This window comes from Bos taurus, chromosome 3 (genome assembly GCF_002263795.3).
Source record: "Bos taurus isolate L1 Dominette 01449 registration number 42190680 breed Hereford chromosome 3, ARS-UCD2.0, whole genome shotgun sequence".
Lineage (NCBI taxonomy): Eukaryota > Metazoa > Chordata > Mammalia > Artiodactyla > Bovidae > Bos > Bos taurus.
The window spans coordinates 88,921,281-88,944,642 of record NC_037330.1 but is presented as its reverse complement, the minus strand read 5'-3'; the positions used below and the strand labels follow the sequence as shown (position 1 = coordinate 88,944,642).

General features: G+C 44.3%; 1 protein-coding gene across 9 annotated transcripts in view; it reads right to left on the bottom strand.

Moving 5' to 3' along the window:
• Nucleotides 1–23,362, bottom strand: part of DAB1 (DAB adaptor protein 1) — a 1,339,715-nt gene that overhangs the window by 193,873 nt on the left and 1,122,480 nt on the right. The window lies entirely within an intron of this gene.

The following is a 23,362-nucleotide window of genomic DNA, read 5'->3' as shown; positions in this document are numbered from 1 at the left end:
GGTGAGCTACAGTCCGTGGGTTTGCATAGAATCAGACATAACAGAAGCGACTGGAGCACGCACATGCTGGAAGCAGCCACCGTTCAATGGAGGAGATGGAAGGGAAAAGACAGAAGCAAGAGACTGTATGATGTAAAAGTAAAATGCATGATGAGTTTTATGGTGGGGGTGAGGACAAGGCTGAAGCAGCACCAAATTCAGTCTCAGGTTCAGGAAAGGTTTTAGCAGGAGTGAGGGGAGAGTAGCAGAGCTGATTCTTACAGACCGGTGCGAGTTTTCTTGGAAAGGATTCAGGGACGAGCATTCTGGAAAGACAGCAAACCTTGATCTGAGGTACAGAGGTAAAGGATACGTTAGTATAAAGAGTCTAGAACAGTGCTGTCCAATATGGTTGTTGTTTAGTCGCTAAGTTATGTCTGACTCTTTTGTGACCCCAGGGACTCTAGCCTGCCAGGCCTCTCTGTCCATGGGATTTCCCAGGCAAGAATACTGGAGCAGGTTGCCATTTCCTTCTCAAAGGGAATCTTCCTGACCCACGTCTCCTGCGATGGCACATGGACTGGAGACACTAGTACATGGCTATTCACATCTAAATTAACTAAAAGTAAATAAAATAAAAATTCTATTCTTCTGTCACATCAACCGTATTTCAAGTACTCAACAGGCCTATGAGGCTAATGGTTACCATACTGGAGAGCACAGATGTAGACCATCTCTATTATCACAAAAAATTCAGGGCAACAGCAAGGGAGGATGAGATTTTTAGATGGTAAAATACAAAGCATTATGGCACAAACAGAAGAGGCTGGAGGGGGAAGTACAGAGCTGATCACGAGGAGGCAAAGATGATGGCGAGCTGTTGAGCATTCTAAATAGAAAACTTAGGTAACATGTCTGGGTGTTAGAAAGGTCATTCCAGCTGCAAGATGCAGACAATAAGGCATAGATACTGTGAGAAGCGCAGTTAAACCTAGGCTTAAACTTGTAGAGATGGAGAGACAGGAACATATGGAGAAATATATGCAGGAGATGAAGCCAGAGAATTAATATTGGGTGTATTGAGAGGGTAAGGATAAAGAATTCCCAGGATCATGGGCTGAGAAAACGTATTTGTATAATGTTACTACTACCTGGGGCATGAAACAGAGAAGGGAGATTGGAAAGGGGCTGAGAGAGTTGATTCCTTCCTTTCTGGGCATGTTTACCTCTTGCCTTTGGCACATTCTGATGAAGATGCCCACCAGGCAATCAGATGCAGAAACCCCAGGGCCATTTCATCAAACTACAGTTGTTTCCTAATAACTTGTGAGCCATAAACCAGCTCACCTGGAGCAATAAAGCCTTCTGTGCACCAAGCATGTGACTGTGGAGGAAAATAATTAGAAAAAATGGGTAACTAATCCCTCTCTTCAGAGGATTTGTGATTTCCAGGGGAGACAGGCAGTGCTTTCATGAAACAGATGCTATTAGGGAGACAAGAAGTCAGCAAAATGATGGGAGAATGGAGATGAAGATAAGCAAAGGAGAATGTGGGAGGTTTCATGGAGGAGATGCAGTTGTCTTAAAGCCTGAAAGGGCATCGTTAGACAAGACCGATGGTGGGGAGGGAATTTATTATGAATGGACCAATTCTCCCTGCTGCACTCCACTTTTTCTTTCCATCTTTTTTTTTTTTTAATCAAGACTTTCCTAAAAAGAGTTAAGTGCCCATCACATAACAAGACTGTGAAAAGGGTCAGAACTCCTGCTTCTCCACATCCAGGCACCTCACTCCTCACACTGACATGGACCTCAGGGCTAGAGAAGACTCTCCCCTCCCACCCAGGGAAGGAGAACGCGGGTGAAAGCCCTCTGTGAGTCAAAAGTGTTTCAGGACCTGGGAAATTACAACAGTTTGATTCAGGTAGAAACTCGTAACGTACTTTGAAGGGAAAGGACTCTCTAATTCGATGAGTGAGAACACGTTAGAGGTTACACTGCCTCTATTGCTGCCCTCGTCTGATTCGTTCTCCTCTCTTAGTTTCCTGACCAGGGATCGAACCCATGCTCCCTGCATTGGAAATTCAAAGTTTTAACCACTAGATCACCAGGGACATCCTTGGCAATGGTACTTTTAAGTGTTCTACTTAAGATGCACCCAAGTGGTCAGAATCACCAGACTAAATCAAACCTCCTGAGTGATTACATTAGAATACAAACTCTCTCTACCATATATCAGCATTTCTCCAAAAACAGCCCTGACTCAAAGTTTAGGATTACGATAGGAGAAGCAAGCTCATGAAACACGCACACGGGGTCTAGCTGGCCACCACCGACAGGAGTGCTTCCCCGATCCACCGGTGCGAGGTGTAGTTTACACATTCTCATTTCCCTGGCAGGTAAGGATTATAAGGATAAAAAAGAGTACACTGTAAAACATTATTTATTAGTGGACCCCTAGCTCTTCATGCGAATCACCTTTTACAAATTTCATTTTCCACCGAAACAATGGAATGTTACACAGCTAATAATAAGGTACAGGCCTTGATTAAATACCCAATCCATAATTCAACAGAGGTTGCGCTGACATAATTAGCAAAGAGGGACCTTATGAATATCCAAATAAGCCAACACCTGAACTGTACGAGTCAGCATTCACCCCCACAGAGGCATATTATTTGTAAAGTGTGCAAAACATTCTTCTTTCAGCGCTGAACTTCAAGAATTTTAGCATTAGTGAAGTTCCATTAGTGATGTAAAGACATCTGTATTCCAAATGAAGTCTTGCCAGCAGTCTTAGGATGCTTTGCTGGGAAATTACTCTGTTTCAATTACATAAGAAATAATATATGTCCTAAAATTGAATAACAGGCTATTTGTCTATTGAGTGGATCTAGAAAATTCCTAAATTGTTAGTTCAAGGCTGTTTGATTTCCATTTTGTATTGGAATGCCAAATTTTGATAGCTATTGTCATTTCCCCACCCACCCACCCACCCAGAAAGGTACAATCTGAAAAGATCCCAGGATACACGTTTTCCAATTTTTAAGTCAGTAGTATAAAAACTTCCCTGAAAGAGGGCATGGCAACCCACTCTGGTATTTTTGCCTGGAGAATCCCATAGACAGAGGAGCCTGGCTCCAGACTCTTTGGCTACAGTCCAAAGAGTCGCAAAGAGCTGGGACACAACTGAAGCAACTTAGCATGCACGTGGTATAAAAACTTCATGCTGAATGTTGAATTTAAAAATGTGCACCCACATTAAATGAAGCACATACCTTCTGTGATTCCCCTGACCAACTCTGCTTTGAACTGACACTATAAATATTCAAACTGGTTGCGTTTGTCTTTTTCCTGTGAGCACCAGGAAGCTCAGAATCAAAACTGGAGCTCACACCAAACAACAGGACCTTACTGCATGATTTTTATCCACCATCTCTTGTTTTCATATTAGTTATGTAACTAATACGCTTTATAATGTAGGTATCACTATAAATCTGCTCACATCATCATTGTAGTAAGGTCGAATGTAAAGAAACTCCACAGCATCTTATGATAATGCATCATAGCAAATTGCATGTGATTCTGGAAAGTGCACATACCAAAGGTGTCAATGGACTTGTTGGCTTGTGCAACAGCATACTGAAAACTAGAAACTTCCCAGGAAATCTGGTCATGTGGCCACTGCTCACACAGCACCCCTCCCTCAGGGCTGACAATCCCCCTGAGAATTGCTATCCTGTCCTTTGAGATTGCCAAGTTAAGGCTGGAGAGTGCCCCAGAAATACCCACAAGGAACATCTGAGTCAAGAATAAAAGCATTAATTTCTGAATAAAGTTTGGGGGCTGAGGATAGAAGTTCAAAATTAACTATGGAAAGGAAGAAGTTTCCCTCCATTTTTAACCCTGGTGCATCAGTGATCAACTTCTAAAACAACTGACTGAAGTTATCAAAATGATTGTGCTTATCTCTAAAGAAAGAGATGGGTCTCTGATCTTTAAATCCTTCGGTTGAGCAAATTTTCCCATATCATATGTAGAATGTCATCTTCTTTCAGGCAACCAATACAGAAGTGGAAAAGAATACTGGCAGGAAAAGTGATGGAGATACATCTAAGAGCGAACCCCAAGACAGAGAGGAATTAGGAGAGGGAACACAGAGTCCAAAGAACAAGGGCTATGGAGTCATGCCAGCTCGGGTGCAGATAGCAGCTCTTCAACGGACCTGACTTCATATCTGTGATGACAGAGACCTAGTGCCTGTCTGCTGAGCTCCATTCTGCCCTCTTCAGCTGCACAAGCCCTGTACCCCCAGGGATGCCCCAGACACAAAAGGGCTATGGGAACAATGAAGCGGTCAATGGATTCAAAGGACTGTTATTAATAAAAATCCGTAGGGAAAGAATCTTTCCATGGTCATCTCCTGAGACTGAAGATGACTAAGAGGCACATGAAAGGGGCTGGACAAAGCAATTTCTCAAAAACACACTATTCAATTCAACTCAGCCAGTATTAACTGAGCAGCTACTATATTCTGCACACTCAGGATGGAGCCAGGGACACAGCGATATACAACACAGACATCTAAGGGTGACAGATATTTGGATAATTCTAAGTGAACATGCAAAAGCCCATGACAAGGAAGGTCTAGGGTGCTGTGGGAACACAGCAGAGACACATATAAACCAGGCTTGGGAAATCAGGGAAGACTTTGCAAATGTAAGACACACATGTATGTTCTTATCCCCACTGTATGGTAGACAAGAGTAAGGCTAACAAAGAGGTTAAGTAAATTGCCAAAAATTCCTTGCCCAATAAGTGGTTGAGCTAGGATTTCACCCAAAGTCTGTCTGGCTCTTTAGCAGAGTGAAAAGGGAAAGGCCATGCCCTGTGGCCCTGTGCCGTGCCTGAGTACAGTGCAGAGACCTCTCAGGCAAACCATTTCACTGATAATCCACCTCAGAATTAATTTAGAATTCCTATTCAATTAAGCACATTGACCATTTACACTCTGAAATGGAATTTTTCATCATGAGTCACTACCATACAATAATGGTTCAATGTGCGTGATCTATAAGAGAAGGTACGAAGAAAGAAAGAAATTATAAATGGGGCTTTACAGAGAAAAAAGTGTCCCGGACTAATGAAAAAAATAAGATCAGAATTTGGCTCATAGCTAACTGCACACTGTTCCATAATGACCCAGAGAAGAGGCACTGGGAGCCATCATTTAAATATTCTCACACCTCATTTGTCTGATGTCATCATCAAAGCGGAGGGGGGGGTGTGTGTGTGTGTGTGTGTGTGTGACTTACTCAAAGTCTCATTGCTTTTATTCACATCTCCCTTGTTTCTCCTTGCTACTTTCTGGTCTTTGGCTTGACTTCCATCTTGTTTCTCTCATTACCCTAAACAGTTTCATTTACCAGTGATCCCAAGACTCTTGGGGTGCAGTCCTAGATATTTCTCTCTGCCTCACTCACCACATCAATTCATCACCACTATTCCTGTAAGAATAACTAGAGCTCGCCTTTGTTGAGTCTTTACTATGTACCAGATCCTTTGCTAAAATAAATTCATCTTAAAAAGTTTTTCACTTAATCTTCATAGTGATGCCACAGGATTATTCATTTTCTCTCAGTTTAGAAATCAGCGAACAGAGACTCTTTCTTAATTTGCCCAAGGTCTCAAAGTTCAGAGGAGAGGGGAGGGTGAGGGGACAGAAATTCAAGTCCAGGCTTGTTGGACTTCACTTGACCACTCCACTCCATGGCCTTAATCAGGGGATGATTACCACTTATCTGGATGATCCCAGTCACCTCCTAATCATTAGTCTTCTTCCCTCTTCTCCTGCTCCTTGTCACCTACTAAGAATTTTGCTGCTGATGCCACAGCATCAGTATCCTCCAAATGATTCAACCACTAGATACAACAGCTGACATTTGGCAAATCATACAAAGGTAGTCCTGTATCCACATTTATCAGAGAAAAAACAAGAGAGCATGGTTTCCTTTCAATCAAAATGCTGAAGCCTTGATCTCACAGATCCGTCTTTCCTCTGGGGAACGTAGCAACCTAGTTATCTACTCAAACTACTCTGACCTCCCAAGGCCAAGTCCTGTTAGCCCTTCCTAATCCAAAAATAATTAGTGGATAACAGACCCTGGCTTGCTGAGACAGAGTTATTTGTAAGCAATCTCTTGTCTGGAGCAAATGGTTTTGCAGGAATCACTAACCCTGATAGATTCTCCGGAGCACTTGCCACCTGATTTCCTGAGACCCCTGTCATCTCTGACAGCGAGAGGGCAGGCAGGTCATGATGTCGAGCCTGGAGCTACAAAGATGCCACCACACTGTCAGTGATGAGGAGAATGGGGCCATCCACCCACCATCTGGAGAGGAGCCTGGATGGATGGGCACAGCCATTCCAAGGAGACGCACAGGAGAGCAATTAAGAAGACAAGGAGGCTTGTCTAAAACCGGGATATTTGGCCGGCTCTCAGAAGTGTTCAACATTTGTTGGCAGAAAACAGCAGAGGGAAAAATAAATTAAACAAAACTACCATAATGGCCCATCATGCCCAAGGGACCGTGCAGGATATCCAGGAGTGTAGAGCAGCTCACGCTAGGGCTGAACAGAAACTGGTGTTAGGGAAGGGCCCAGAGCCTGAGGCATCATGTTCAAATCAGTGTTTATTCCCACTCAGAAGCTAGAAACAGGAACAGACTCCCAAAGGGAGGTGACTTGAGAGAAATGGTTCTCAAATATGAGTGAGCATCGTATCACCTGGAGGGCTTGTTAAGGAACGGATCACCGACCTGGTCCCCAGAGTAGGTGCCTAAAATGTAAGTTTCTGCTGAGTATACTGGTGAGGTTAATATGGTCTGGGGGCCACACTTTAAGAACCACTGCTTCCGAGAAGAGAAGGGAAAGCAATGAGGGTTAAGTCAGCTTCAACTATAACCAACATGTGCCAAAGTGCTTCCCACTCCATAAGGATGCTCTCAATTTTTTTAAACACAAAAGCAGACTTTCTAAACCACATTCTGTAGATGAGTACGTTAAGACACAGAGAGATGAAGTGAGCTGGTCATGGTCACACAGCTAATAAAGGAGCAGATCCAGGATCAGAATCAGGGTCCTCAAGACCTGAAAATAGCCACATTTGTTCTCAAGAAAAAGTTCCAGTTCCTGATGAACTTCGGGAAGACCTCTTAGCTCCTGAGACTACTCTGTCTGTCTTCTGTAAAATGCCTATTTGGAGCTTTCCCCCAGTATACAACAACTCAATCCATTCTGTGAGACTTTTGCCCAAATCCAACAGACCCAAGATGAAATGCACAGGGTAAGACGCATGCACCACCCAGAGACTACCACAAGAGAAGTTCAGAGAAACAGCTGTGCTCCTGCTAAGTCGCTTCAGTCGTGTCCGACTGTGCGATCCCATAGACGGCAGCCCATCAGGCTCCTCTGTCCCTGGGATTCTCCAGGCAAGAACACTGGAGTGGTTTGCCATTTCCTTCTTCAATGCATGCATGTGCAATTCAAAGTTGGATTCTGCTGGGGGTCTGGAAGAGTGGCGTGCTACAGTACCATCTAAGGGGCTCCGTGACTTATCGCCTAAGTGCAAAATTGGAGATCCTTCAGAATTACAAGTTGTTTGGTACCAAGGACTGTGCATCTGGTCTAAAGATGAGACTTAATATCTGGAGGTAGTTACTTATTTGTCAGTTAAGTCCCTTAACTCCACTGAGTTTTAGTTTCTTCACCTGAAAACAGGAGCTGCTAACATGAGTCATACTACTTCGCAGGACACAGGACAGCAGGAGTGAACTAACGCTATGGTGTATATATCTGGTGAATGGTCAGCTGCCATAACAACAAAAATCAATAGGAATCATGAGCGATGAGGAATGTGTGCTCATGAGAAAGGAACTTGAAAATAGGAGCTCTTCAAGGAGAACTTGACTTTGACTTCTTTACTTTGGGATTTTGCATTTTTATCAAAAGCTATTACATTCCTGGCCTGTGTTTCCTTAAGATACGGAGATGCCTCCAACTGCAAGACCTCACAGGATGGTGCAACGTTCTATCTTTTTGTATTCATGGCACACTTTCAGATCTGAGAATTTTTAGGGGATGCTTGAACAATTTAAAGACTCAAAACAACAACGCAGCATTACTTATAGCCCAGTCACTGTCCAGTCTATACTTGGGTCTGGCTGTCCACTTGCCCTTCCTTTACCACTGACTCATGTCTTGAGGGTCACCCTGACTGTGCCCTCTCACATGCTCCTGAGGCAAAGCTCTGAGAACCATGTCCTCCTGCCTCCTTGATAACTTCCCATCATCCTCCCCTGCCTATCTCCTGCTCATAGAAAGTTAAACGGAGCTTTACAATCACCATTCCACTCAAAGTTCTGAACCATGGACACTTCCATAACAGTGATGGGAGATTTCTATCTTGATCATAATGTCGAAGTAAACCTGTGCAAGGTTTAGAGTGTACAGCCAGTCTTAGACCATGCGTGCAGAGTTGAGGGGAAAATCCTGGTCAATGGGGTAGTGACTCTGTTTGGGTCAGTGAGCTGCAAACTGCCTAATCTGTAACAAGTGGGTGATAAGGCCCACTCCTGCTGATCTCCCAGGGTTGTGGTGAAAATCAAAAGACAGGATGGATGTGAGATTGAACAGAGGACCATACTGTAACAACAGTGCAGCACTGCAACAGATGAAACCACAGGAACTGCTGTTAGTGTCAAAAGAACAACGCAGCACCGCGGCTGAGTGCAGTACTTAAACTATGGGCTCTGGACCTACATGTGTGCGTGCGTGCCAAGTGACATCTGACTCTTTGTGACCCCATGAACTGTAGCCCGCCAGGCTCCTCTCTCTATGGGATTTTCCAGGCAAGAATACTGGAGTGGGTTGCCATTTCCTCCTCCAGGGGATCTTCCCGACCTGAGGATCAGATCCGCGTCTTCTGTGTCTCCTACACTGCAGGTGGATTGAGCCATCGAAAAAGCCCATCAGAAAATTTAGTTCAGTTCAGTCGCTCAGTCATGTCTGACTCTTTGTGACCCCACGGACTACAGCACGTCAGGCCTCCCTGTCCATCACCAACCCCCGGAGCCTACTCAAATTCATGTCCAGTGAGTCAGTGATGCCATCCAACCATCTCATCCTCTGTTGTCCCCTTCTCCTCCCCCTTCAATCTTTCCCAGCATCAGGGTCTTTTCAAATGAGTCAGTTCTTCACATCAGGTGGCCAAAGTACTAGAGCTTCAGCTTCAGCATCAGTCCTACCAATGAATAATCAGGACTGATTTCCTTTAGGATGGACCGGTTGGATCTCCTTGCAGTCCAAGGGACTCTCAAGAGCCTTCTCCAACACCTCTGTTCAAAAGCATCAATTCTTCAATGCTCAACTTTCTTTATAGTCCAACTCTCACATCCATACATGACTACTGGGAAAACCATAGCTTTGACTAGATGGACCTTTGTTGGCAAAGTAATGTCTCTTCTTTTTAATGTGCTGTCTAGGTTGGTCATAACCTTTTTCCAAGGAGTAAGCATCTTTTAATTTCATGGCTGCAGTCACCATCTGCAGTGATTTTGGAGCCCCCCCCAAAATAAAATCTGTCACTGTTTCCACTGTTTCCCCATTTGTTTGCCATGAAGTGATGGCACCAGATACCATGATCTTAGTTTTCTGAATGTTGAGTTTTAAGCCAACTTTTTCTCTCTCCTCTTTCACTTTCATCAAGAGGCTCTTTAGTTCCTCTTTACTTTCTGCCATAAGGGTGGTGTCATCTGCATATCTGAGGTTACTGATATTTCTCCAGGCAATCTTGATTCCAGCTTGTGCTTCATCCAGTCCAGCATTTCTCATGATGTACTCTGCACATAAGTTAAATCCCAGCTCTTCCACTAACTATAGGTGTGCCTTTGGCTAAGTGATTTAACCTCTCTTGACCTTGCGTTACTCACCTGTGAAAGAGGGCTGAGTGAAAACAGGCAAAGCCTTGAGAACTGTGCCCTGCACTCAGGAAGGGTGCACTGCTGCACCAGCACTATCCAGATCATCCTTCCTTTGGTTTGGCCACTTGTCCTTCTTATTACAGCACTGCCGTCCCTGCATGCCATGTTCTCCACCTGCAGCTGGCAGGGCGCTTCCGGGTACCTTCCTCTCCTTTCTCCTTGGAGGGGCACAGCAGTGTTGATGATATGCACAGAGGGGGTGCAGTTTAGCCCTCCCTTGATTAAAAAAAATCTTACAATTCCACTATCACGCCTATTCTTTAAAAGCCATTAAGTTGTGCTTTTATCACATTCTGTATTTTTATAAAATGTGGTAAAACACACATAGCATAAAATTTACTATTTTAATCATTTTTAAGTATACTGTTCAGTAGTGTTAAATATATTCACATTGTTGTCCAACCAATCTCCACAATTCTTTTCATCTTTCAAAACTGAGATACTGTACCCATTAAATAATAGCTTTCCATTTATCCCCCCCACTCCAGCCCCTGGCAACTACCAATCTATTTCTGACTCTATGAATTTAACACCTCTAGGTAGCTCATATCGGAGAAGGCAATGGCACCCCACTCCAGTACTCTTGCCTGGAAAATCCCATGGACGGAGGAGCCTGGTGGGCTGCAGTCCATGGGGTCGCTAAGAGTCGGACACGACTGAGCAACTTCCCTTTCACTTTTCACTTTCACGCATTAGAGAAGGAAATGGCAACCCACTCCAGTGTTCTTGCCTGGAGAATCCCAGGGATGGGGGAGCCTGGTGGGCTGCCGTCTATGGGGTCACACAGAGTTGGACACGACTGAAGTGACTTAGCAGCAGCAGGTAGCTCATATAAGTGAAATGATTCACTATTTGTCCTTTTGTGACCAGACCATTTTAATAACTCTTGGTCTTCGCCCAACACTGATCTAAGCAGAAGTAACAGTTCTGTTTAATAAAGATAATTTTTGAGCCTTGAGTTATTGGGCATCTTTCAATGGCATCAACCAAACTGGGGAGACTCCAGAATAGTACAGTTATCACAACACAGACATTCAGATAAATCAGAAACTGAAAATACTCCTAGCTTCCAGGCATATCACATTAAGTGAAGTATCAATAATGTCTGATACAGTCCCTTTTGCTTGTTCAAAACTTAGTCTTTATGTAGTCCGGAAATTCACTTTTATTTGGCATTTGAAAGTAAGAAGCAACCATACATGATGATAACTGATATTAGTAATAAGAGAAGCTAACATTAATCGAGGATTTACCATATGCCAAGCACTTCCTAAACTCTTGATCACGTGATCCACTTAATACACCTATTACTGCTAACATTACCCCCCATTTTAGAGATAAAGATATGGAAGTACCAAAGTTCACTAACTGGATTAAAACCCCATGGCAAGAAGCAAGGTTTTAACTATAAATGACAACAAGTGCTGTTTCTCAGTACTTGCTATCATCAGAACTCTTCTTAGCACTTTCTACATTTTCTTTTCAAACACTGATGTTAAAACCACAACATGAACTAGTTACTTAACTTACAAACGGGGACACTGGAGCTTTCACGTGTTAGGTGATTTGTTCAAGATCTCACACTGCTAATTAGCAGTAGAGCCTGATTTTAAAACCAGATTCAGCTCCCTCCATATCCAGAGAGTACTCATTAGAGAGCATGGTTTCACATCCCCTTTGAGTAACATCATCTCCTTAAGACCGCAAACTCCGTCACTCAGCTATGAGAGATGGGCACACAGACACCAGAAGGCTGAAGGGGACAAACACCTATTTAGCTTCACTTGTCAGTTATTATATTTTTTAGAGTCAGTTATTTTTTTTTTAATACCCAGGGAATGTAATGTTAGAAGAAGTGCTTTGGAAAGCAATCCAATGGATTAGACTATGGTTCGAAGGTGATGATTTAGCAAACTGCAGAGGTGTTAGTAAAAATAAAAGAGAAGATCTCTTTGCATATTATCTCCCCAAAGAGTATTGCTAAAGAAACATTCTTTGCACATAAAATGATGAGGCTACAGTATACATAATAAACATCAATTACAATAAATGAAAACTTGCTTTTCTTATAAATTCTGTCTGCCGAACTTATACCAATAGGGTTCAAAGACATTAAAACATGAGCTGGGAGAAATGAGAAGGGATCTCAATAACTTCTAGCATCTTTAGGTTCATTACCTCAGCCTTCCCTCCTTTGCATCTATTCTACTAAACACTGAACTTTTACTAACACCCACCACATACAGAGTAAGAGATGGCAGGGGGTGGGGAGGGACAAGGGAGGTGCTGAAAGCATGATGCTATCCACAAGAAATTCACAGTCTAGAAGGGAAGACAGACATAGTCCTAAAGCAAAATATAATATAACCTCTCATAACTTCTGTACCACATTCAGAGTAAAATCCAAACTCCTGAGCATAGTCCCAAAGCCCTAAGTTTAGAGACTCATTTCCCACTACTCCCCCTTCATGCCAGGAATATAAGCCTTCCTCAGTCCCTCAGTGCCCCAAACGCTTTCTCCTTTGCGTTTTCTTTTTCCTTTCCTGGAAATGCCCCCTTCATCCATATCCTTGCCCAACACACACACAGCCACCAAATTCTTTCTCCTCTGCAGTCTCTGTTTCCTTTTCCGGAAGTTACCTCTCCATCCACATCCTGGCCCAACACACACACACACACACACACACACACACACACACACACACACGGTAGTGGCATGTTAGCTGGAATCTAAAGGAGGAGATGGGGTATTTCAAATGGGACAGAGAGGAAAGGCAGAGATCTGGTGAGTAGAGGTGCTGACCCCTGAGAAAGCAGGCAGACTCAGTGAATGGAAGGATGAAGCGAAAGTGGAAGTCGCTCAGTCGTGTCCGATTCTTTATGACCCCATGGACTACACAGTCCAGGGAGTTCTGCAGGCCGTAACACTGGAGTGGGTAGCCTTTTCCTTCTCCAGGGATTGAACCCAGGTCTCCCACATTGCAGACAGATTCTTTACCAGCTGAGACACAAGGGAAGCCCAAGAACACTGGAGTGGGTAGCCTATTCCTTCTCCAGTGGATCTTCCTGACCCAGGAATTGAACCGGGGTCTCCTGCATTGCAGGCATATTCTTTACCAACTGAGCTCTCAGGGAAGCCCTAGAATGGAAGGATGAGTGGAGTGCAAATAAGACAAGAACGAATCCAGTTCCCAAAGGTCTGCCTGTCAAGGTCAGTACCCTGCAGTGAGCTGTGTGCACTATGGAGGGCCCCAGAAGGGAATGAAGGAAGGTAGTGGTGTTAGAAACATTTGTTTTAAAGAAAAAGCCTGTGGCAGCTGTATGGAAGAGACTAAGCTTGACCAGATGAGGAAACGGGCTGGGGAAGGGAAACACTTCCTAAGGTTACAATTAGTGAGGGTGGTGTGTGAACCAAAAACCACCACTGTACCTGAGTCCCAACCCACCTATCATAGGAACCCTCTAGGTAGCTTCCTTGCTACCTTGCCAAGAAGCTGTTAAGAAATTCCCTCTGAAATGGAATCAAAAGAACTGGGCTCAAAAAGAATGTATACAGATATATAACTAAATCTCTTTGTTGTATAACAGAAAGTAACATGACATTGTAAATCAACTATATTTCAATAATTTTTTTAAATGAACAGTGCTCCTCAAGCTTTGAATAACTTCTTTTGCAAAGTAAAAATTCTAACTACCGAAGCTTTTGAAAAGGGGATGAACTAGTGGCTATCTTTTAAGATACCCACATAAGGGATACTTCGGCTAGGAACAGGGCATCATTAAGTGCCTAGTGCAGCTCACAGAGGCCTCACAAGGGCTGTTCCAGAGACATGTGCCCAACATCTGGGCACTCTGTCACCTTCACTTAACAACTTGGAGGGAAGCGACAGCTGGCTTGTCTCCTAATGGCCTCGTGGCCATCATTATGTGAAACCGTGTCACACTGGGGGGGAGATGTGACCACTGCCATGACAGCTGTGAGTAAGTAAGTGGTGGTGGTGGTGGTTTTGTCGGTAAGTCGTGTCTGACTATTGTAACCCCACGGACTGTAGCCTCCTAGGTTCCTCTGTCCATGGGATTCTCCAGGCAAGAATACTGGAGTGAGTTGCCATTTCATTCTCCAGAGGATCTTCCTGACCCAGGGATTGAACCCAGGTCTCCTGCATTTCAGGCAGATTCTTTACTGACTGAGCTATGAGGGAAGCTCCCAAGTAAGCCAGAGGATGGATCATTTCTTCCACATCTTCTTGGTGAAAGAACAACTCTGATTATAGTAATATCATGGAAGTCACTGGTACGACAACTGTGGATGCCTAGGGAATAAGATCATTGTTACCAAAGACGGGTCATGTGAAAAGAAGATATGATGGGATCTGGAGTCAGAAGTCCTCGGCCCAATGGCTGCTCCATGACAAGCTTTGTGACTGTGAGTCAACAGACCCTCATGTCTGAGCCCATGCTTCATTGTCTATTAATTGAGAAGATGACCAGTCCACTGCAGGATGGTCTAGCCTAGTGCCAAGTAGAGCTAACACACAACAGCATACTGAGGGGTCCAAATTAGTCCAAAATGCAATCCAGAGACTCACAAGCCTTCTCAAGGGGAGTCCACTCTGTTGGGGGTGGGGGAAGGTCTGGCCAGGTTGAGCATCCAGGTTGAGTTCAGTTCGGTTCAGTTGCTCAGTCACGTCCAACTCTTTGTGACCCCATGAACCACAGCACGTCAGGCCTCCCTGTCCATCACCAACTCCCAGAGTTTACCCAAACTCATGTCCATTGAGTTGGTGATGCCATCCAGCCATCTCATCCTCTGTTGTCCCCTTCTTCTCCTGCCTTCAATCTTTCCCAACATCAGGGTCTTTTCAAATGAGTCAGCTCTTTGCTATCAGGTGGCCAAAATATTGGAGTTTCAGCTTCAACATCAGTCCTTCCAATGAACACCCAGGGCTGATTTCCTTTAGGATGGACTGGTTGGATCTCCCTGCAATCCAAGGGACTCTCAAGAGTCTTCTCCAATACCACAGTTCAAAAACATCAATTCTTTGGTGCTCAGCTTTCTTTATAGTCCAACTCTCACATCCATACATGACTACTGGAAAAAACATAGCCTTGACTAGACAGACCTTTGTTGACAAAGTAATGTCTCTGCTTTTCAATATGCTGTCTAGGTTGGTCATAACTTTCCTTCCAAGGAGTGAGCGTCTTTTAGTTTTATGGCTGCAATCACCATCTGCAGTGATTTTGGAGCCCAGAAAACTAACGTCAGCCACTGTTTCCACTGTTTCCCCATCTATTTGCCATGAAGTGATGGGACCAGATGCCATGATCTTAGTTTTCTGAATGTTGAGCTTTAAGCCAACTTTTTAACTCTCCTCTTTCACTTTCATCAAGAGGCTCTTTAGTTCTTCTTCGCTTTCTGCCATAAGGATCAGATCAGATCAGATCAGTCGCTCAGTCGTGTCCGACTCTTTGTGACCCCATGAATCGCAGCATGCCAGGCCTCCCTGTCCATCACCAACTCCCAGAGTTCACTCAGACTCACGTCCATCGAGTCGGTGATGCCATCCAGCCATCTCATCCTCTGTCGTCCCCTTCTCCTCCTGCCCTCAATCCCTCCCAGCATCAGAGCCTTTTCCAATGAGTCAACTCTTCCCATGAGGTGGCCAAAGTACTGGAGTTTCAGCTTTAGCATCAGTCCTTCCAAAGAAATCCAAGGACTGATCTCCTTCAGAATGGACTGGTTGGATCTCCTTGCAGTCCAAGGGACTCTCAAGAGTCTTCTCCAACACCACAGTTCAAAAGCATCAATTCTTCGGTGCTCAGCCTTCTTCACAGTCCAACACTCACATCCATACATGACCACAGGAAAAACCATAGCCTTGACTAGACGAACCTTTGTTGGCAAAGTAATGTCTCTGCTTTTGAATATGCTATTTAGGTTGGTCATAACTTTCCTTCCAAGGAGTAAGCATCTTTTAATTTCATGGCTGCAGTCACCATCCGTAGTGATTTTGGAGCCCAGAAAAATAAAGTCTGACACTGTTTCCACTTTTCTCCATCTATTCCCCATGAAGTGATGGGACCGGATGCCATGATCTTCGTTTTCTGAATGTTGAGCTTTAAGCCAACTTTTTCACTCTCCACTTTCACTTTCATCAAGAGGCTTTTGAGTTCCTCTTCACTTTCTGCCATAAGGGTGGTGTCATCTGCATATCTGAGGTGATTGATATTTCTCCTGGCAATCTTGATTCCAGCTTGTGTTTCCTCCAGTCCAGCGTTTCTCATGATGTACTCTGCATATAAGTTAAATAAACAGGGTGACAATATACAGCCTTGACGAACTCCTTTTCCTATTTGGAACCAGTCTGTTGTTCCATGTCCAGTTCTAACTGTTGCTTCCTGACCTGCATACAAATTTCTCAAGAGGCAGATCAGGTGGTCTGGTATTCCCATCTCTTTCAGAATTTTCCACAGTTTATTGTGATCCACACAGTCAAAGGCTTTGGCATAGTCAATAAAGCAAAAATAGATGTTTTTCTGGAACTCTCTTGCTTTTTCCATGATCCAGAGGATGTTGGCAATTTGCTCTCTGGTTCCTCTGCCTTTTCTAAAACCAGCTTGAACATCAGGAAGTTCACGGTTCACATATTGCTGAAGCCTGGCTTGGAGAATTTTGAGCATTACTTTACTCACTTGAGTCAAAAAGGTACAGGAGATTCAGGGAAAGAGAACAAAATAAAGAGTTCCCAAGACAGGTAAAAGAGAGCTGAGGCCCACCCAACGTGATTTGCCACCTAGCGGAATAATTAATTGGTTACTTACCTGTTTGAACAAATATGTATTATGTGTTTACTGTGTGCCATATACTGAAATAAACTCTGATTTCACAGAAGAATCCAGACTAAGCCTTCTATTAAAAATTTCACAGTAGTTAGTACCCCCAGGCAAGCACCAGATAGTAGGAGAGGAAAGGGGATTGGCCCTAAAAGCTTGGGAAGGGGAACTCAAGGATGGCTTCCTGGAGGAGGTGATGTCTGTGCTGAGTTTAATAATCTGAGCAGGAGGTGAGGAGGGCTGGAAGCTGGAGGAAAGGAAGCAAGAGCACAGATATGGTAGAGGGGTGCCCTGAGGTCAGGAGGGTGCCAAGAGCAGGGCATGGCGGCAACAAGGCAGGAGTCAGAACCTGCAGCATCCATCTGCAAAGCGAACACGGGAATCTCCCTGTAGCATATGAGCAGGCAATGAGAGGGCTTAAGGCAGCGGAACAATAAGATTGCTTCAGTTCACCAAGAAGGGGAATAAGGAATGCGTACCCAAATGAGAAGCCCTGGGGCTGTGTCCTGCTCTCCTGTCAATCCCCATATTGATCACCTACCTGATCTCCAAATCAGTCAAAGTCTCGAAATTCGGAAAACATGGGACACGAACTAAAACAGCAGTCCCAGAACTATGGGTATAACAGACCATCACTTTATTTCCTGAGCCAAAACCCTGGTTCTGGTCCTACCTCTGCCATCGGCAAAGCTGTGTGGCCAAGGACAGGTCCCCAAGATCCTGAACTGTGAGCACTCCTGAGGCCTATGGGCTTGGGACCAAGAGATCTTGGTCTGTAAGATATCAGCCCTGCCAGTGCTGTAGTCCTCATAGGACTATGTGAAGCAAGCCAATATTTCATTTAATCAAGTCCCTCTATTTCAGATGAGATCATTAGAGCAACTTTAGGCAAAACTGAATACTGCCCCCTACTGGACACAAAATTGTTGGCGACCATGGAGCAGCTTCCCTGGTGGCTCAGAGGTTAAAGCGTCTGCCTGCAATGAAGGAGACCTGGGTTCGAAGCAAGCCAATATTTCATTTAATCAAGTCCCTCTATTTCAGATGAGATCATTAGAGCAACTTTAGGCAAAACTGAATACTTCCCCCTACTGGACACAAAATTGTTGGCGACCATGGAGCAGCTTCCCTGGTGGCTCAGAGGTTAAAGCGTCTGCCTGCAATGAAGGAGACCTGGGTTCGATCCCTGAGTCGGCAAGATCCCCTGGAGAAGGAAATGGCAACCCACACCAGTATTCTTGCCTGGAGAATTCCATGGACGGAGGAGCCTGGTGGGCTACAGTCCATGGGGTCGCCACGAGTCGGACATGACTGAGTGACTTGACTTATGGAACAGCCACAAACTTCCCTGGTAGCTCAGCTGGTAAAGAATCTGCCTGCAATGCAGGAGACACTGGTTCAATTCCTGGGTAGGGAAGTTCCCCTGTGGAAGGGACAGGGTACCCTCTCCAGTATTCTTGGGCTTCCCTGGTGGCTCAGATGGTAAAGAATCCAACTACAATGTGGGATACCTGGTTCGATCCCTGGGTTGGGAAGATCCCTGGAGGAAGGCATGGTAACTCACTCCAGTATTCTTGCACAGAGAATTCCATGGACAGAGGAGCTTGGTGGGCTAGAGTCCACGGGGTTGCAAAGAGTCGGACATGACTGAGCAACTAAGCACACGCACATGAAGCAGCCACCTACCAAGTGCAGGAGACATAGGAGACGTGAGTTTGATCCCTGGGTCGGGGAAGATCCCCTGGAGAAGGAAATGGCAACCCATTCCAGTATTCTTGCATGGAAAATCCCATGGACAGAGAAGGTAAGCAGGCTACAGTCCACAGGGTCACAAAGAATAGGACACGACTGAAGGACTTAGCACGCACACACACCTGTCCTCCTTTCACCTCAACTATCTTTAGCTGCTGCACAGCTGTGGTTCAGCAACACTCTAGCCTAAATTCAGCCGGTTTGCCTCAAATAATGTGTTTAAGTTGCTAGAAAGGATGCATCCAGCTTATATTTATTGAACACGTACTATGCACCAGGTACTGTTCTAGGCATAGTGGGTAAACATCTCCTAGGTCTCAGCCCTCATGTAACATGCAGTTCAGTCTGTGACACGAAGGGGAGGCATTAAGCCAGGATTAACCTGACGATGAAATAAAAATCTAATCTTGGTATAATATGTGTGATCTACAGGCAGTTCAGTCTGAGTGCAAATTCCAGTCTGCTGTTTGCCATGGTACACTCTAGGACAAGTGTTTTTATCCTTCTGGGCCTCAGTTTCTGCACAGAGATGTGACAAGGACTCAATGAGTTAATATACATAAAGCCCTTAAGACAGCACCTAGAACTTAATAAGAACTAAAATAAATGCTAGTGAAAAATTTAATAATTACATTTGACCAACCCCACAAGTTATTTCACTTGTAATTTTGTAAGTTAATGGTTGAAGGTGATGATCAATAAACAGGCAAGGTTACAGAATAAAAAACAACTCATGTTTATACTTGACTTTCCAATTTACAAAACATCTTCATACATATTTGCACTTGATAATCAAAACAAATCTACCTGCAGTAGGTAGGCAAGGCAAGACATTTTTCTTAACATCTTAATTCTTCATAGGGTCCTCAGCACTTAAGCCCAGGGTGAGAGACATACGAGGTGTGCAAAAGATGTGTCTTGAATGAACAAATGAAGATGAGAGGATTGAGGCATCATTTTCTGTGAGATTGCCACTATGCTTGATGCATTACATACATTAAATTCAGAGAGCTTAGTGATTCTCTCAAGGCCATACAGCCAAGCAACACTAGGGGCTAAGTCCGACATCAGAAGCCACTGCTACTTCTGCAAAACCATCAGAAAAAAAGTGCAAAGACAACTCCCCTGGTGGTCTAGTGGTTAGGAGTCTGCCTGCCAGTACAGGGGACATGGGTTCAATCCCTGGTCTGGGAAGATTCCACACACTGCGGGGCAACTAAGCTCACGTGCCCATAAGCTGCGACGACTGAGCCCACACACCAGAACTACTGAAGCCTGCACCTTCCAGGGCCCAGGCTCCACGACGAGAGTCGCCCCTGCTCGCCGCAACTAGAGAAAGCCCATGCACAGCACAAAGACACAGAGTAGCCAAACATAAATAAAATTTAAAAGAAAAAGTGCAAAGAAACTCCCTTGACATCGAGTTTCTGTACCTTTGTCAATAAAACCGCTTATTGCGTGACACACAGTAGGCACTCATGGTGGGTATGAATAGCATTCATTCATTCATTGTTAGTCAAAAATCATTCACTCTGTGTCTACCCTACTCCCCTGGAACTTAGCTGTGTGTCTACAGCCTTGGCCAAAAGACGGTATCCATCAACTTCCAAATCTTTCCCACGAACCAGTCCTGTAAGACCCAGTACACATGATGCTACCACCTTGCACAATTTTCTGGATTCCACCAGCAGGACTATCCCAGATCAGGACCCTTTTAAGCATTTCTTCCACATGTTGGTTGTCACCTTCAACAACTCACATGACCCAGGTCCTGCTTTTGTCTCCAGACTTGCTCATCAAAGGCACTCAGCTCAGTCTCCCTGGAAGGCCTTCTCACAAACTCTTCCCTCCCTCAGAACTCTCCACTCCCCACCTATGCCCATTCTTAACCAGCAAATTCCCAGTCACTCTTCAGGTCTCAGCTTAAATGTCACATCCTGAGAAGAGTCCACTTTCCTGGGCTTCACTGTCCATGTCAGCCCTCTCATCTGTACTCTGAAAGTACACTCTGGGTTTCTAAATTCATGCAGAAAGGTATGTTAAGGACAGTTAGTTGCAGGACCTGAGAATTCAGCAGGAACACAACAAACAAACTCACTGCTCTCATCAAAATTTCCTTTCTAGGCAGAGGTAGCATTTTCTCCCAGAGCCCTTACCACAATTGTAAAGAATTCCTTGAATGATCAATAGCTGGCTGTAATTTATACTCATGTGGAAGATGGATAAGAATAGGGGTTTGGCTTTGTGTTCACCAATAAATCCACAGAGCCTAGTATAGAGCCTGAAACCTGGCAGGCACTTAATAGATGAGGTCTATGAAGTTCCAATGAAAGATGACTGCATGCATAAATGAGTGAGTGAGCAGTTCAAATTCCAAAAACACCTTATATAGATTGTTTTTTAAAATAGGTCAAGGAAAGGAACTTCCCATGTGGTAAAGGATCTCCCTGCCAATGCAGGAGACACAAGACACATAGGTTCAATCCCTGGGTCAGGAAGAACCCCTGGAGAAGGAAATGGCAACCCACTCCAGTATTCTTGACTGGAAACTTCCATGGACAGAGGAGCCTGGCGGGCTACAGTCTCTGGGGTTGTAGAGAGTCAGACACAGACACAACTGACATGTGCACACACACACACAAGGAAAAAGAAGCATTTGAGTTGCTACTGTCACAAATTCAAGTAATCCGCCATCTTTAAGGATTCCCTTCAATCTCTGAGTGTGGTATACATATTTCTGCCAAGCAGAGGTATTTGAGAACAAGCTGCAAGGTGGTAATTATCTCGCCCAATGTTCCTATAAATAGATTTAGGCAGCCCTCCACCCCATTCTTGTTTCATTGCTGGGTTTCTGGGCTGGATTTGAAAAGCAGATTTATTTTTTTAAGCCCTGGCAATTTGGAGGCTATAGTTGGCTTATAGAGACTGTGTTTGCAGGTGCAAAAGAAAAAACATTTTGCATACACAAAGAAATACAAGGGGGTCAAGCTGAATCCTTTGAAAACGTGGCCTTACATCTTTTTATTTTCCTGAATTTTTGATGAGGACAGATTTTTGCTGGTGTGCTGCTCATTTTAATAGCATTTTGGAATTTGGCAGTTCCACGTGGGAGCGTATTGAGATGCAAAGAGAGGCCAGGTCTCTAACTAGGATCCCTTTACCTGCATTCACTCAGGAAGAAGAGCAAATGGAATGTGGAATTAATCACTGAATTAACAGTTGAATCAAGATTAGAAACTGGAAGATGATGGAGAGGATTCATTCTCTGACATACTAATTCTGAACAGCAGGTATCAAAAAAGCATATAGTGGCTATTCCCTCCATTTGGATAAGCACTTTACAGTTTAGAAGAGCATTTTTTAAAAAATACACATTTATTCATTATTTCATTTGATTCTCATTGAAAACCTATGGTTAAGTTATCACACAGGCACCAATTATCTTTTTTCTGTACAAATCAGATCATGTAGCTCCCCACTTCAGTAAATTCAGAGGAACCCTACTGCTTTCAAGTTGAAGTCCAAAGTCAAGGCTTGCCATAACTGGATTTAATGCACATTCCCAGGTGTGTCTTCCATTATTCATTCCTCAGTGATGAGTATGCAGGCACAGGCCTTGTTTCCCAAGATCTTTCAGTACAAGCAGGGAAGACAGACAGACAATCAATTTGAGCAAACGCATGTTAAGAAGTCCCATCACAGGGACTTCTGGAGGAAAGGGGATTTAAGTTGACATGTGTTAAGTGGGGACCTGTGTTACGTGGATGAAATGTTTGGGGTAGTCATGCAGAGATGGTTCCAGGCAGGGGAAACTGGCTACAAAGCAGGATGAGAAAGAACGTCACCTGCCCCCAACTCCAAACACAACCCCACAAATTAAATGTCAGCCACTGGTCACACATCCAAGTTTCAAACAATCTGACAGAAAGATCCTGCGTTCTCTCTCCACTAGATAAACTCTTCCTAATCCTTCAAGTCCCCTCTTGTCATCTCCCCATCTGTTTTCTTGACTTCTCCATTAACCTTTGCTTATGCATGTATCCCTTTCTTCTAGACTATAAGCTCCCTGAGGGAAAGGAAAATAAAGAGTGGGACTTGACACACAAGTGTGTGGATGAGCTGAGGAGGATCCTCTGTCTGGGACAGTGAGAAAGGGGACTTTGGTGGGATAGGAATCAGTCACCCCTGAGACCGGCTGTCACCATGCAGTTGCAATGGCAGTTAGAAAACCAACTGAGCCAGCCTTTAAACTAAACTGACCAAGAACAAATTGGCCAGTGGGGATCCTTACACAACCCCACCCCATGACAGCTGAGAAAGGCCTCCTGAGGGACTGTTAATGGTAAAGCTTACTGCATTCTGTGGCCTTTACATCAGATACATTGTCTCCATTCCACCCCAAGCCCACATCCTAGGTTTTTCATCTTCTAAGACTCCCAAGGCCTCTTTCCCTGAAGGACATAACACAGCCTAGTCTAGTTGTAGAAAACTGGCGAGGACAAGGAGACACGCTTTGTGGGCTTGGCTCTAACTCCTCTTAGAGCAGTGCTTTAAAAACAATAAGAGCAGATTTCTTCCAAATTAAATAGTATTTAGAAACCCCCAAATCTAAAAAAATAATAAGACAGTTCTTTTGAAATGGGAGTAGGGGGCAATGGGTAGCATTTATTCAGACTCACCCTTGCTTCCACTCCTGATGTACCTCCACAGATCTAAGGATCCACAGAACAAGAAATGGAAATAGCAGTCTAGAAAA